Source organism: Thermobia domestica, chromosome 10 (genome assembly GCF_964235325.1).
Source record: "Thermobia domestica chromosome 10, izTheDome1.hap1.1, whole genome shotgun sequence".
Lineage (NCBI taxonomy): Eukaryota > Metazoa > Arthropoda > Insecta > Zygentoma > Lepismatidae > Thermobia > Thermobia domestica.
The window spans coordinates 98,297,342-98,312,734 of NC_137463.1; the positions used below are offsets into that span (position 1 = coordinate 98,297,342).

The 15,393-nt window shown below is 36.1% G+C and overlaps 1 long non-coding RNA gene across 1 annotated transcript in view; it reads left to right on the plus strand.

Annotated features, from left to right (window-relative positions):
• LOC145662599 (uncharacterized) overlaps window positions 1-15,393 on the plus strand; it is a 160,829-nt gene that overhangs the window by 13,299 nt on the left and 132,137 nt on the right. The window contains exon 2 of the long non-coding RNA XR_014127067.1: window positions 8,701-9,218. This is a non-coding gene — a long non-coding RNA (uncharacterized LOC145662599). The remainder of the gene's footprint in view (window positions 1-8,700; window positions 9,219-15,393) is intronic.

The following is a 15,393-nucleotide window of genomic DNA, read 5'->3' on the forward strand; positions in this document are numbered from 1 at the left end:
GATTGGTATTATTATTATTAACATGATTATTGTTTGGTTAATTTGAGTTGAATGTGTTTTCAACATCGAGGCTATATGAGACATTATTTACTGTTTAAAGCAGTATTCGAACCACTGCTCGGGTTTGTGTAAGAGGCAATTGGCCCCAGCAGGCATCACACCCACAGTATAAACGATTATTATTTGAACATATGCTGGTTTTTGATCTGATTCCGATTCACTTTTGACTCCAGAAAATAAGTAATGAGGCAAGATACGAAAAACAACTTCTAAAAATTCAACGGGTTTGTTGATAAACATCATCCTTTATCTGAGCTATTTTGCAAATTGTGTATATACCGAAATGAATTGTCGTTTTGTTTATATAATTTGAAAAAGCACCATTTACTTGACAGCACTTAGTTTTACAGATAAAACTTTTTTGACCTCTAGGAAGGAAGGATTCATACTCCGCACTTCATTCCTCCTACCAATTCATCTCACTATATTTTTATTAACAGCTGAACAGCATCATTGATCCTAAGAGAAGTGATCACAGCTCCCATAGCATGTGCAGTAGCGTTTTCTAATATAATGCAAAGGAGAACTGAATACCGCGAAATTATTGAAATTGTGCCATCGTTCATTTTAATATTCACTGCATCTCACCAAGCACCTCAGAAATATGTTTTCCAGCTTACCATTCGTCTTCGAAACATATCAAATCAAGCTGAAGAATCCGTTCGACAATGTATCTCTACTCTCATCCTAGTATCAACTCGCTCATGAGCTCCTTCGTGGCTACGCGGTTAATGTACGCGCCTTTGGCGTGGATGACCCGGCTTCGATTCCCAGCGGAGCTTATGCGGTTCGGATTCCACGTTAATCAGTAGGTTCCGTCTCATATAACCTTGCTGCTGAAACGGACGTTAAACTCAAAATCAAATCAAATCAATCAGTTCACTCAATGTTTAGTTTCTGCAAAAGAATGAAGTCGATTTGCCTCTGGAACATTGAGACTCGGCATGGAGAAGTGGCAAGAGATGAAACTATGTGCCTACAGTATCAGAATGGTTTAACAGGGTGCGGCACGTAAAACCTTCATAAGACATCAGAAGATGAACGTAATTAATGATTAAGCAAATTCAACACATAAAATGAAATGTAATATTTTGAATATGATTAATCACCTTCACAGTAGCCGCTGAAAATGCACCCTGAAAGTATCCTCCGTATTTAGTAGATGTGTTCTGTTCCTGGGAGTAATTTGAACAAATCCTATACGCCGCAATTTTTCAATCAAGTCCTGTATGGTGCTTTTTCCTGGTACACACAGTTCTGGAAATTTCTCGTGAAACAAATTCTTTGTTTTCGCAAAAGGTCCAGCACGAATGAACGCTTCAACAATGGCAAGACGCTCGGTTATTGAGTACGGCATTATCACACACTCACCCGACTTCACACAACGAGGCTTACTTCTCAGCTGGTTTGGACACGTTTCACTGGCTGCGGCTGCAGCTGCTTTACATGTGCACCTGCAGGTCACGTGTCTTGATCCCGGCTCGACACGCCATCTCTTGGTAGGAAACTGAAAGTAATTTAATTGTCGCCAAAATTGCAATATATCATGATATTACGACGGGCCGGTTTTACGTGCCGCACCCTGTATAGGAACAACAGCTCAATAGAAAACTATTTTTATTTTTATTTCTGAAAGGTAAGAGAAGTAATTCTCTTACTGAACTGAGCGAATCCTGTTTTATCTGTTATTATGAGGGGTAGGCGTCAAGCGTTTATTTTCTCTTGTAGTTTCTTCAGCCCATTGTTAATTTTCGTACTGTATCTGGTGTTTCATTTAATATTAGCTAAAAGCAAGTGTTCAACTACACCAAGTGGAATTTAGTAACAGTTATAAAAGTAGACAATTAACTCAAAACTCGATACAACTATATACAGGATGCGGAAAAAGTCCCGGAACGGTCCATTATCTCGCGAAATATACATCAACAAAACAAACAAAAACACGTGTTAAATAGTTTTGAAAAACTATCCAATGATACCAAACGCAACCCCTATTCCCACTCCTTTCGGGGATACGGAGGGTAACTTCAAAATTTTAAATGGGAACCCTTATTTCTTATTGCACACTTGGATTCTCCAGAAAAAAGGATAGGGATTTGACCCAGAATTGAAAACAGTGCCTTCATGGATGGCGATTGAATCGACACACTAAAAAGGGGGTACCAAAACGTTATGAAAATGCCAATTGTTAGTCCTGTTCTCTGTGGTCATACGGTTAGCGTCCTGGACTGCGGAGTCAGAGATCGTCAGTTGAATACCAGCTCAAGGTAACCTTTTTTTCTTTTGTTATTTCACCAAATAATAAGTCCATATGTTTTAACTTCAAGTAGAACTTTATTCAAGTTACATACAATACAAATTTCGATAAATGTTTTGCAAACTAGCTTTATGAGGTGGTTCCTAGTAATAGTGTTATTAGCATTAGAGTTCATAGAGTTATTTACAACAAAAACAAACCTTGCAAATTAATAAATTATGAACAAATACATTATTTTTATCGCAGTTAAAATAAACGAATTCATTATTTGGGTACAAAAAATACACATAAAAATGTTACTGTGAGCGGTAATCGAACTCAGGACCTCTGACTCCGCAGTTCAGTACGCTAACAGCATGGCCACAGAGTACAGGTCTGACAATTCCCATTTCCATAACGTTTTGCTACCTCCCTGTTTTGTGAGTTGATTTAAGCGCTATCTGTGAAGGCACTGTTTTCAATTCTGGGTCAAATCACTGTCTCTTTTTCTGAAGAATCCAAATGTGCAATAAGAAATGGGCGTTCCCACTTAAAATTTTGAAGTTACCCCCCGGTACCTCCGAAAGGGGTGGGGACAGGAGGTTGCGTTTGGTATCATTGGATAGTTTTTTTCAAAACTATTAACATGTGTTTTTGTTTGATTTGCTGATCTGTATATTTCGCGAGATATTATACCGTTTCGGGACTTTTTCCGCACACTGTATATTCTTTTTGGCATTGACGTGTCTTTGCAGGTCACCCAGTGACTCAACTCTTTGAATCTTTATTTGCCTTACAATATCCCCTCTTTTTATTAATATATCTAACTCCTCATTGTGTCTTATGCGCCAGATTCCATCTTGCCGTACATATTTATATATTTTCATTAGAATGTTTTCAAGCTCATTTCGTATTTCCTTGTGTAAACCCATATCTCTGCCCCATAGGTCACCATGGGTCTCATGACTGTGCGAATGTACGAGTGTACAATACTTTGACTCTTTTACAAACTAATTTACTTCTCGGAAGACTAAGACTTGCATAATAAGCTTTGCTTCCGACTTGCATTCTATACTGCATATTAATATATACCGAATCCATTTCTTTTTGTTCATCCCATTGCTTGTCTGTACTATCTTTATCTAAATTTAATTCGGATCCTTGGTTCCGATGAATTTTCTTTTCTATAAACGTTTACGTCTCTCTATAAACAAAGAAATTTTGTGCAAAATGTTGGTTTGTTTCATGGAATACTAAGATTCACTTAGGTGTTGTGATAGTTCTGAAACCGCCTGATTCTTATCTTAGAGTCTTTAATATGAATATGTTACATTCTAGAGTCAATGTTTCTCTTCGTCATACAATTTCTTTTTTTCCTCTCTTATTCGGATAGCTTTATTCTGCGTCCAGGTGTTGATCAAATATCTACAATAGTTCAGTGTTATTGTTATTATACCTTTTGTGTGTAACTGGTCTAGCCAAAGTGTCTTGATCATTAGTAAATGTTTGCTAGGGAATTTATCGATACTTTTATTAGATAATACACGAGGCTTAAGATGGAGTCTCTGATCTTAATATTGTGATTACTCTTCTAGTGTCTTAATAACCTAAATGCCAGCTGCTACTGTACAATTCTCAGTCATAATAATTCTGTGTTATATCTCCATCTCCACAGGACAACTCCATCAACTAATAGAAAACCTCACGTTATCTCCACTATATTTATTCATGCTTCCATTTCTTCTGGCAGCTACTATTTCTGATAATAAACCGCAATCAATTATTATAAAATTATTCTAACTTTTACATTCAATATCACAACTACTTCAACACGAAAAGATATTAACAACATCGCGAAATGTAATCTAAAAATTCTGTTTTCTTCTTTATAGTACAGTCACTACTTTAAAAACATTTATTATCCCTTACGAATTGAACTCTACATGTGGAACGTCAGTGAACCTCGTCACATGTTTTGTGGGTACACTCGGATGATTTTATCTCCATCTGTCTGACCCTGAACTCAGTGAAAGGGTACCAGTTTTCCTCTCTATATTCAAACGTGGCTTTTTTTTTAACTCCCTATCTCCAAATAGCTAATGCACACAGTTCAGGGTTTGTACCTTGGTGAGGATACAAAGCCTCACATATAAATCGAAGGAATGGCTCGGATTCTACTTCAAGAGTTAACTCCCAGTCACCTACAGCCGTGGTGCTGAGGACATTAAATTCCGACAAGTCAATCAAATAAGGGAAATGTATACTTGTAAGATTCTCTGTGGTGAGTTTCATAGTTGTCAATTGAAAACTAAAAATAGAAGGACATATCAACATTCAATATGGACAAATAAAACAGAAACCGCGGATTTGTGGTTATAAAATATCAAGTAGACTATCTACTAGGGTCAGTCAAAAAGTTAATTGCATTACTTCAGAAATTAAAACAGGATAGAAGTTTTACAACTTTATTTGTACCGTAAAGTTCCATTGACAATCTACTTTTCAATGTAATTACCTCCGTTATTGAAGCATTTGTCGAGGCGTGGTACAAGTGTTTCTATGCCTTCTGCAAAGAAATCCTATCCTATGCCCGATAACTATTCTTGGGCTGCAGCTTTCACCTCGTCATCCGAGTGGTATCGTAATTTTGAAGTTCGTCTTTCATGGGACCAAACACATGGAAGTCACAAGGTGAAAGGTCTGAGCTATAAGGAGGGTAATCCCACACTTCCCACCTAAACTTTGTCAGAAGTTCGCACGTTTGTTGTGCTGCATGAGGTCTTGCACAATGCCTTTGAACAGTTTATTTGGCCGTCGACTTTTAAATGCTGATAAATTTCAGTGCAGCCACACCTTTTCGCTCACAAAAAAAGAATCACTGCACGCATTTCCAATTTGGACGCCACTTGCAGCTGTCGACACGTTATTACAACTAATTATCAGAGCACCTCCACTTGCCTCGTAAAAGAAGCTATGTCACACGATACAGCTACATGTCTGCAGTGTTGATACACAATTTCATCAAAATAGCCTTTAACTGAAAATATTTACGAAGAAGTGCAACTAACTTTCTGACTGACCCACGTATTTATAGAAGCTATAGGACACGTATTCATAAGAAAAGTGGCTCACTTTGTGCCTGCCTCTATGTTTAATATTTTAATTGAATATTTTCTTCCTCTCTGGGAATGTCAGCAGCATCACTTTTATTACTGTGTCACCGGATTCTTACTTTTATATGTCATGCAAAAATTCTTTAACTTACAAATTGGCTAAGTCACTAACATCTTTCATTTCTGACACCACACCTTTTGAATACTCCATCAAGAATGGTATGGAAGTCATTCCAGACATCACATCACTAGTTAATTTACATCTACCTTCGCTGGACGTCAAAGCTGTGTTTACTTCAATACTAATCAATTTAGCTATATCCTGTACATAGAGGAAACTAAGAGAAACAAGGTATCCGATCTCATCATTTATGAAGTCATAAAACTCCTTTAAAGCTATCTCGACAATAATAATCTAATTTGAAGAATATATTCACAACCAAAAAGATCTTGGGATGAGAAGCCCATTTTCTCCTCTACTTAACTATATAGTTATGGATAATTTCGAAAAGAAAATTCTTAGCCATGAGTGCAGGAGAACCCACTCCTCCTGCAAGGCGGTTCCAAGTGCGGCAGGTAAATTTGAACGAGTTGGTCTGGATTTTAAACGCCGCTCCAATTCATCCCACAGATGTTCCATGGCGATTGAGAAGGCCACTGGAGTCGTTGCACATTGTTTCCGTAATACCACAACATAACATTGACAGCTTTATGGCAAGGGGCATTATCATCTTGATAGTAACATCGGTCCATTCCAAAGAATTTCCACAATGCGGGAAGCACTGAATTGTCCAAAACTTCCACTCTTCGTGTTACCAGGTACAACAACAAGCGGGCCTAAGCCGAACCCACATCATTATACCATCACAACCAAATTTCACTGTTGGCACAATGCAGTCTGGTAAGAATCGTTCCCCGGGTTGTCGCCACACCCACACTCGACCATCTGACATGAACACGTGTAGCGTGATTCATCATTCCATAACACATGTTTCCATTGGTCTAGGGTCCAATTTCGATAAGCCTTCCACCATGCCAACCTCCTGGCTTTATTTGTTGGAGTGATATGTGGCGTGTGGGCACCTGCTCCACCATGGAAACCAAGTGCAAGAAGTTCTGTCCTGACAGTGTTCAGTGAAACTGATGTGCCCGATGCAGTGTGGAACTCCGGTTGGATGACAGATGCAGTTTGACGGGGACTGCTGGATACCACTCGTTTCAGCAATTTCCGGTCTCTGTTCGTCAATTTTTTGGGTCGTCCGGGTTGTTTAGGAACACTGATGACAGAGTGACGTTTCCATTTCAGGATTACATCAACCCACCGCTGATTTTGGGTGGCGTAATTGGGCACTAACGGCACGATTCGACAAACCCGCATTATGAAAACCGATGCCGACTTCCCTATCGAATTCACTAAATTCTTATCTGTGTACCATTCTCAGTCAAATGGACTCCTCGCATGACGTACGATCACTGATAATGCGTTCTGCACTTAAACAAATGACTGGCGTCGTGCAAGTTGCTCTGGATTCCTTACGGCGATGTCCTAGCAGAATGACCGGTGACTTTTTGGTAGATAGTGTATGTTGAGAATTTTTTGATCTACAAAGATAAGAACACTTTCTCAGACCTAATCAAAGAATTCAAGGGCATTCGCAATAGTATAAAATTCATCACAGAAGAAAATTCAGAAAACAGCATTAACTTTCTGGACCTCCACATTTATAGGAAGCACAACAAATTCTTCATTTCGGTCCATGGAAAAAAAATAATAAAAACTCGGATTTTATTATTTTTCTTTTTTCACAAAGAATCGGCAAATTTGCACCCCATCAAAGAAATTCTTTGGAAAAAACTTCTTTTGAGGGTCTTCAGGTATTCTACAAAAGGAACAGAACTCAATGAGAAGATCGAAACACTTTTTAAATAAGGAAGAAAAATGACTTTGTCACACACACGCTAGAAAAATAGAAAAGCTCAGCATGGGGATATTATTATTATTTAAAAAAAAAAAAAACGAAAGTTGACAAAAAATTGTTTTCTTATCTCTCTGGTCAGGCATTTCTGAAAGGTTAAAGAAAATAGGTAATGCCTTTGGAATTAGTTTCTTGTAAAATCTGGTACCACTTTCGAAAGTTTCTCATTAACATACAAAAATTATTTTAAAGATGAATTGGTTTCAGGGATCTACAATATTTCGTGTGAATGTAATGAATCCTATATTGGTATGACAAAAAGGAACATTTCAACCAAGGTTAAAGAATATATCAAGAAAGGGAGACCCCTCCCACTTCCGGTCTCTCAAATCATCTGCAAGATACAGGCCATAACATAGAACGCACCACGGTTTCATACCCTTATTCCAACAAGACAGAAAGAAATGCTTTTGAGTCCTTTTTCATCAGACCCAAAAGACCTAAAGTCAGCTTAGATAAGGACATCCTAGATCACAGATGAAACAACAACTTCTCATCAACATCTCAAGAAAAACATAAAATTAATGGAAATATTTATTTATATTTTATTGCATTATTTATATTTTTGTCACGGATTGTTTCCAGTTTACACAACTTCACCGTTAAGATTCACAGTCTTATCAAGGACCTAAACAGGATCTCAATAAATGTTTTCTGAGGATATTTTACATTACTTCAAACACTGGGTCTGGAAACAGCGCCTTCACTTGGAGTTGAAACGTCAATTGAAAATTATTTCACAAATTCACACTTTGATGCCAACAAAACTTTAAACTAGCTTTCAGAATAAATCTAATTGACAAACTACACAAGCTACAATAAGTGTTCAATGACCTTAGTCCAAAAATTCACTAAATTTGCGGAATGTTAAATCTGCCAGTGGAATTAGTGTTTACAACAGCCGAAAATGAATTGAGGAACATCCACATTGAACATAAATTAAAGACATATTGTGGAAGTCCGCTGTTAATGTAAATTGTATTTTTTATAAACATAAAGAATTGACGTAAAATACACAATTATTAATCATCATCATCATCATAGGTATTCTGCCCTTATTGGCAGGTCATTTGCCGCAATTATTAAGGGTAATCAAAAATCAAAATTAAGTCACTGAATACTTTGCACTAATTGTTAATTAAAGAAAACAAGATTTACAATAGGAAATATACGACGGTGGTTGAGCATGGTCCGCTCCTGACCCATTTCTAGTGATAGTAAAAACTTGTAATTTTATACATAATATTGAGCATACTTTACACTAATATCCACAAAGTTTCAAGACTTTACAACAATTTCTCTTTTTTTGTTACAGGCTGGTGATCAGTAAGAAGTGTAGCCACATTTGAAGAAATGGAAAAATCAGAGGTCCGAGCAGTGATAAAATATTGACTCAAGAAAAATCTAACACCGAAGTATATGCAGATATGGTGGGAACTCTTGGAGACTCTAGCCCTACATATGACCTAGTGAAGAGATGATGCCACGAATTTTAAATGTGGTTGACTGGCCTGTAAAGATGAGCCGCTGCAACGTGACCACATCAGAAATGATTACAAGAGTGCATGCCGTGATTTTAGTAGAACGGTGAGTGACTGTCTGCCATATATAGCTGAGACATGTGGCATCTCAACTGGCAGTGTGCATTCCATTCTACATAAACATTTGTTAATGAAAAAAATCTCTGCACGTTGCTGACGGCCCAGTAAAAGAGGACACGTTGTGTGACAAGTCAGAACCTGATATGGACCGGTTATACAGTAATAAAAATGGTGCTGATATTCCCTGAGAAAAAGAAACTATTCCGTTCTAGTAATAAACGCAGAGCACAAGGTGAGCCACTTTTCTTACCAAATAGACTATTTTGTTTTCCTTGCCTCAAGAGACAAACAAAAGCAATAGCTTGGATAAAAGTGACATCAAAATAATTATGTTATTTTTTAATGGCTGAATTAAACTATAATATTAGCTTAAGGAGTTAAACTAATTCTTTAGTAAGTTTTACATATAAATCTATCTACCTATATATTGTAAGTAGAAGTTGATTTCGCATATTATACTGGGTTCGATTCGATTCTCGACTGATGGATTCATATTTTTAATATAAGTTACAATAGTGGAAAGCCCCGTGAAACACAGGTAAAAGCTACTTAAAATGAGCATATACCTTTAATAATAATAAACAGTAACACTATCATTTATCTTGAATGCATAGTTCTCTTTATACGCAACTTATGTATTATCCCACTATTTTGTAGGCATTGCCATGTTAGTATAAGAACGAAACATGGCTGAGTATTTAAAATAACTACGCAGTCAACGTAAATAACAATTTTATTATGTATATTTTAATTTTTTATACCTTTACTGATTTTAGGCTCAACTTACACAGTCGTAGTCCTCTTCGTAAAATTTGACTCCAGGTGCCGTTGAATCTTCCTTCAGGTGAAGTTGGCCGTACATTTTCCCTCCTGCTTTTGCAACCGGGCTTGGGACCGGCTTAGGCGAGTTAAAAATGTACTGCAGTCACCTCTGCAGTTTTCCTTAAAAATAAAACATACATTAACGTTAACACTAAATGAAATAGAAGTCACAAAAGAATATTACGTATATTTCATTTATGTATTTTTATTCATAGAGTATGTGTTTTGTTTGTTTGTGTTTCGACTCTTAAGTTGTTTTCGGTGCAACTGTAGACTTAATTTTGCCAAATGAATTCCGATTAAAGAACATTAACTATTCATTCCTGTTACTGAATTGGTTTCATTGATTAATGCTAAAAAAGTGAAATATTAATAAGGTACAAGCTCGGAAACCTTTATAATAATTCATCAGTTCATGCCATCAATCTCATTACTGGTACAATACAACCGATCCTATTCTTTTGCAACATCTATTTTCCTTATAGACATAATGTACTACACACTATGTATTAAGTAGTAGTAATAATAATAATAATAATAATAATAATAATAATAATAATAATAATAATAATAATAATAATAATAATAATAATAATAATAATAATAATAATAATAAATAAGAACTGAACCGAATACTCTAAGACGACGACCGCGGAGATTTTTTAGATTTAAAATTATGAAATATAACAGAGGTTTTCAATATATACACAGAGATCGGCGTATATTTTTAAGACTCTTTTCCTTACTTGGGAAATCCACCTTCAAATAAAGGTAAAAATAAAAATCCTATCCTTGCTTATATTTATGGTGTCTAATTATTTGAAAGGAAGGGCTACGCATATGTCTAGATGGAGAGAAAATCGAAGACGTTAAGACGTTCGCTTATTTACGAAGTCTATTATCCTCGGATGGAAGAAGTGAAAAAGATGTAAATTCAAAAATAGCGCAGGTTACACAAGCATTCAATATAAAAAGAGGACTACTAACATTAAGAAATGTGTCGTTGGACGTTCGAAAACGATTTATTAAGACTTTGGTATGGAGTGTGACGCTTTGCGAATCTGAAACGTGGACATTGTGAAAAGCTGAAATATCCAAGCTGGAAACATTTGAAACGTGGTGTTGGTGCAGAATGCTACACATATCATGGATCGAAAGGAAAAGGAATGAAGACGTACTAAAGGAAGATAATGAAGGACGACAGATCATAAAGATAATAGGAAAAAGAAGAAACAGCATGCTTGACCATCTTATTCGGCACTCTGGATTACCGTGTTGATGAAGGAAAAGGCAGAAGGAAAACCAAGAAGAGGAAGCCAAGGATAGAATATCTAGATGCAGTTGCGAAGAAGAGACCTTATCAAAGTATAAAACGGCTTTTTCAAAGGAATGAAAAGTTTTAAAATTTCCATGTTGCCAACCAGCCTATGGTTAAGAACAAAAAGAAGAAGAATTACTTGGTACACACAGTGCAACCAATCGTCAACCCTCAATCGTTTATTAGCCATCTCCACTGGTTAGCGGCTAGAGTGCGCGCCTTTAGTACATGTGATCTCGAGTTCGATTCTCGGTGGAAGGGCTTTGCAATTTGATCGTTTTACGGAAATGTGTATTGCACTTTATAGGTCTACATCTCATATAGCCCCGGTGCTGAAAATGGATGCTGAATCTACAAATCAACGGTTTAACTCAGTAATTACTAGAAAATGTGAGTTTAGGTTTATCTCGGATCACAAAGAACCTGGTAATCGCTATTTATTATTATTATTATAATTATTATTAAACTTAATCTATTACCAGTCCGCTATATACTAGATAAATGCTATGATGATATCTTTCTTCTTTCTCATTCCTGGAAAAGCCACAAAACACAAACATGAAACAAGAATACCAAGATTATAGCAAAATAACACTTAACGAAACGTTTAGTTAGAATGTTTGCTAAACTACGAGTTTTAATTTTAGTTTTAACCAAATATTTTAACTATTGTACCTTCATAACTATTTGCTAAGCAGTGACTTGTTGCACAAGTAATGCAGGATTTGGGGTAGCTCAATTTAAAACATGACTGTGATCATAGTGATGTTATCTATATATACCGTGTTATATATCCTTCAACAGCTTGTGTGTGACTTATTTTAGATATACACCTCGTAGAAAGCATGGATTGTTTCCGTTTTGTGTATTGAAACCATTTCTGTCGAATCTACCTCCAAGAATTTAAACTTCACTGTAGCGTGCATAAATAACTGAGCAGCATGTCAGCTCTGTCATTAGTATTTCAGGCTGAAGCTAAAGTAAGTCCCGAACATCGATTTATTGCTGATTACAAATTAAAGGACATCCAGACCCGGGAAGAAGTTGTACGAGATTTCCGTCGCACGGCATTGGAGAAATTATGAAATGTGTGAAAGATGGACACATGCGTAGCTCAAGAATGTACAAAGAATTGAACAAATTGGTACTTTTAATTAAGAAAAAAAGGAAGATTGGAGGCTTTCTAAATATAGCTGTGAAGAAGAGTAGAGAAATTTACCTAGGTTGAACGGGAAACGAATAAGAAAGTATTAAAAATAGTGAAGGGAGAAAAGTACAATTTAGAGGAAGAGAAACTGCTTTGAGCATTAGCTGAGAAGGCATTATATCATGAAGGACATGATAGGAGCTAAGGTGAAGTGGAAAAGGGAGAGTGAAAGAGCCTATAGCTGACGGACGGTATTAAAAAAGAAAATTCCTACGTCAAGACGAAGAGATTAGCAGAAGAACGTGATGCATGGAAGCTTCTTTGTTGCAGCAAACTACCTGCAATAATATCAGAATATCTATGATTATGAAATAAAATGAATGAAATGATATCTTTTAGTTTTACGTCCCACGGATATGCCGGCGAGGCTAAAGGAGACTGGGATGAGAGAAATGAATGAAATGGTGGAATGAAGAGTGGGAGGAAACGGGAGAATCGCACACGGGTTTGTCCACCATAAAGTTCAATTGGCGTGAGCTAGGATCGAACCAGGGACCCCTTGCACCAGAGGTGAACGCTCTACCACTGAATCTATGATTATGATGGTAAACGCTGCTCCTGCACAATAAAACAGATTCGGTTTTAGAACGCGTTGAAGATCTTGTATGACATTTCGCGCGAAAGCTAGATTGCGCTTCTGCTCCTAAACACTTTCTAAAACAACAGTTATACCCGAAAATCATGACAACTATGTAGTGATCTTTAAATGGAGTGAACCCCTCAATCCGCGCGAATCCATCACGATTGAAAATTATCAAGAAATTGACCAAATGCATCAAACTTTCAACGCTTATGGGCAGCATTGTTGAACATAAAGGGCTCAGTCATGTTAGTAACAATAGTGCCGTACAGATGATGTTGCAGAACACTTATTAGGATACGAAACTCAACATATCGTCCAACATATTTGTCAGACCTCTCGCCCACTATCACCTTTTTCTAATTAATTTCGTTTAGTTTCATGTAAGTTATGGCCATTTGAACCTGCGAACCAAGATCCTGCATTACTTTGCACCAATCTAATAGGAAATTAAAGAAGATTACAATACTTACGATATCAGTCATCAATAAATATACCTTTTAAATAGTTTCTTCCTATGAAGAACTCCAGAACAAACTGAAAAATTAGTCTCAGAGAAAAAAGATTAATTATTTAAATAGCCAAGGAGTAAAGCAAGATTATTTGAAGACAAAAACGGGACAAAATGAGACCTATAATACACAATACGTCAACTGAAAGTTTTACTGAACAAATACACAGAATATATAATGACGAACACAGACGGACTCTCAACATGCGGCGACAAACACCTTATGCAAACTGGGCAAACCCCAAAAGACTAGACTGAAGATACACAAAACACATTTCAACTTAATAATTATATATGTAGGCAATTGACGATGTTGCTAATACACCACAGATCAAAGGTAGAAGCCAGAGAATAGGTTTCCATTTGATAGCAAAAGAGCATTGTATAAAATTAATACAATGGATTAACAAGTGACAAAATCTACTAAACTAAATTCTTTTAAAAGTAGCATATAGGGAAATTATATTATCGTATTACTTAGATAATTTAAGCAATATGAATAAAACCACACTATTACTTATTATGTTGAAAACTTTCTACGTGAAACATTACTTTTATTACAACCTTATATATATATATACCCATAATGACTTCATCAATATTGGAAACCATCAAAATATAAACATAGTTGAAAAACTTGTACAATTTAGCTTTCATCAAAACAACACATGTAACCTTATTTACTGATCTGCAATATAAATGAAATTTGAATAACAAAATTACCTCTAAATTACCAGTCTGCTGAAACGAAATTAAAATTAGTTAAACAAGCTTATTATATTATTCTTCAATAGGAAGAAAGAGAGAGAGAATATAATTTTTCGTAGAAAGCGATGAAGTACCTACTTATTTACCATCTAATCTTACTTTAAACACACACACACACTAACTTGTTAGTATTCTTTAGCAAACCACGTCATATACAATTTAACCCACTTACCATTTTTTTTTTTAAAAAATACATACTCTTTTACAACAACACGAAATAAAAAACAGCATATACCTGGAAATAACTGCGATTTGTTCTAATTTTACAACCCTATGAAAGCAAAAAACAAAATCCAGTTCATTCATTCATAAGACTACTTATTTTAATACTAATTTTAAAAGTGCGCCAAACAACATTATGCCAAATAACTCAATTTTACATTAACATATTTTTATATCTGCTCCAATGTTACTGGATACTTTTTCATTTACAAGCATTATGTGTCTTTATAATTTCAACATTATTTCCTATTTTATTCCAAGTAACCGATTCTTATGATGACCTCTACATCTATCTACCTACCTACCTCTACACTACATCCTATTTTAGCCCGAGTGAACAATTCTTAGGATTTAAGACTGTCTCTGTATTTACCTACCTACCAACACACTTACAAACTATATGTATGGTATATCTTATTTTGGCCCTATGTCTATTTTTTCAACCTCTAGGTTAATAGTTTTGGAGTATCAAACGTAGAAACATCAAGTGTAACCGTAGAGCTCACCAGGTGTGATCTAATGCTGTAAATCGCTTTCTCGAGGCTTCAGCCACAATTTGTCATCGAATGACTGATCTCTACAGCGATGACTTAATGAATGATAGTTGTGTGTACGAGGGCACAGAAAGTTTTAAAAGGGACGTACCAAGGTAAATGGCAATGGTAGTCACGGGCGGAAATCTGTGACGATGTGGTTGATTAAAGGCGTAGATTTTTGTCTTCTGAAATATCTGCTGTCTTCCCTGAAATTTCAAGATCAGTTCTCTATGGCTTTTTGACTGTAATGCACTGGATTTTGACTGTACAAGAAACTTTGTCCACTGTGAGTTTCAAAAATTGATTACTGATCACCACAAGTCTCAGCAAATAGACTCGGCCTTGAAATTTTTGGAACGCTACGACGCGAAAGGAGAGAGTTTCCTGAACAAAACTGCTACGAGAGACGAGATGTATGTGCAGTTCAAAATTATAGAGATGAA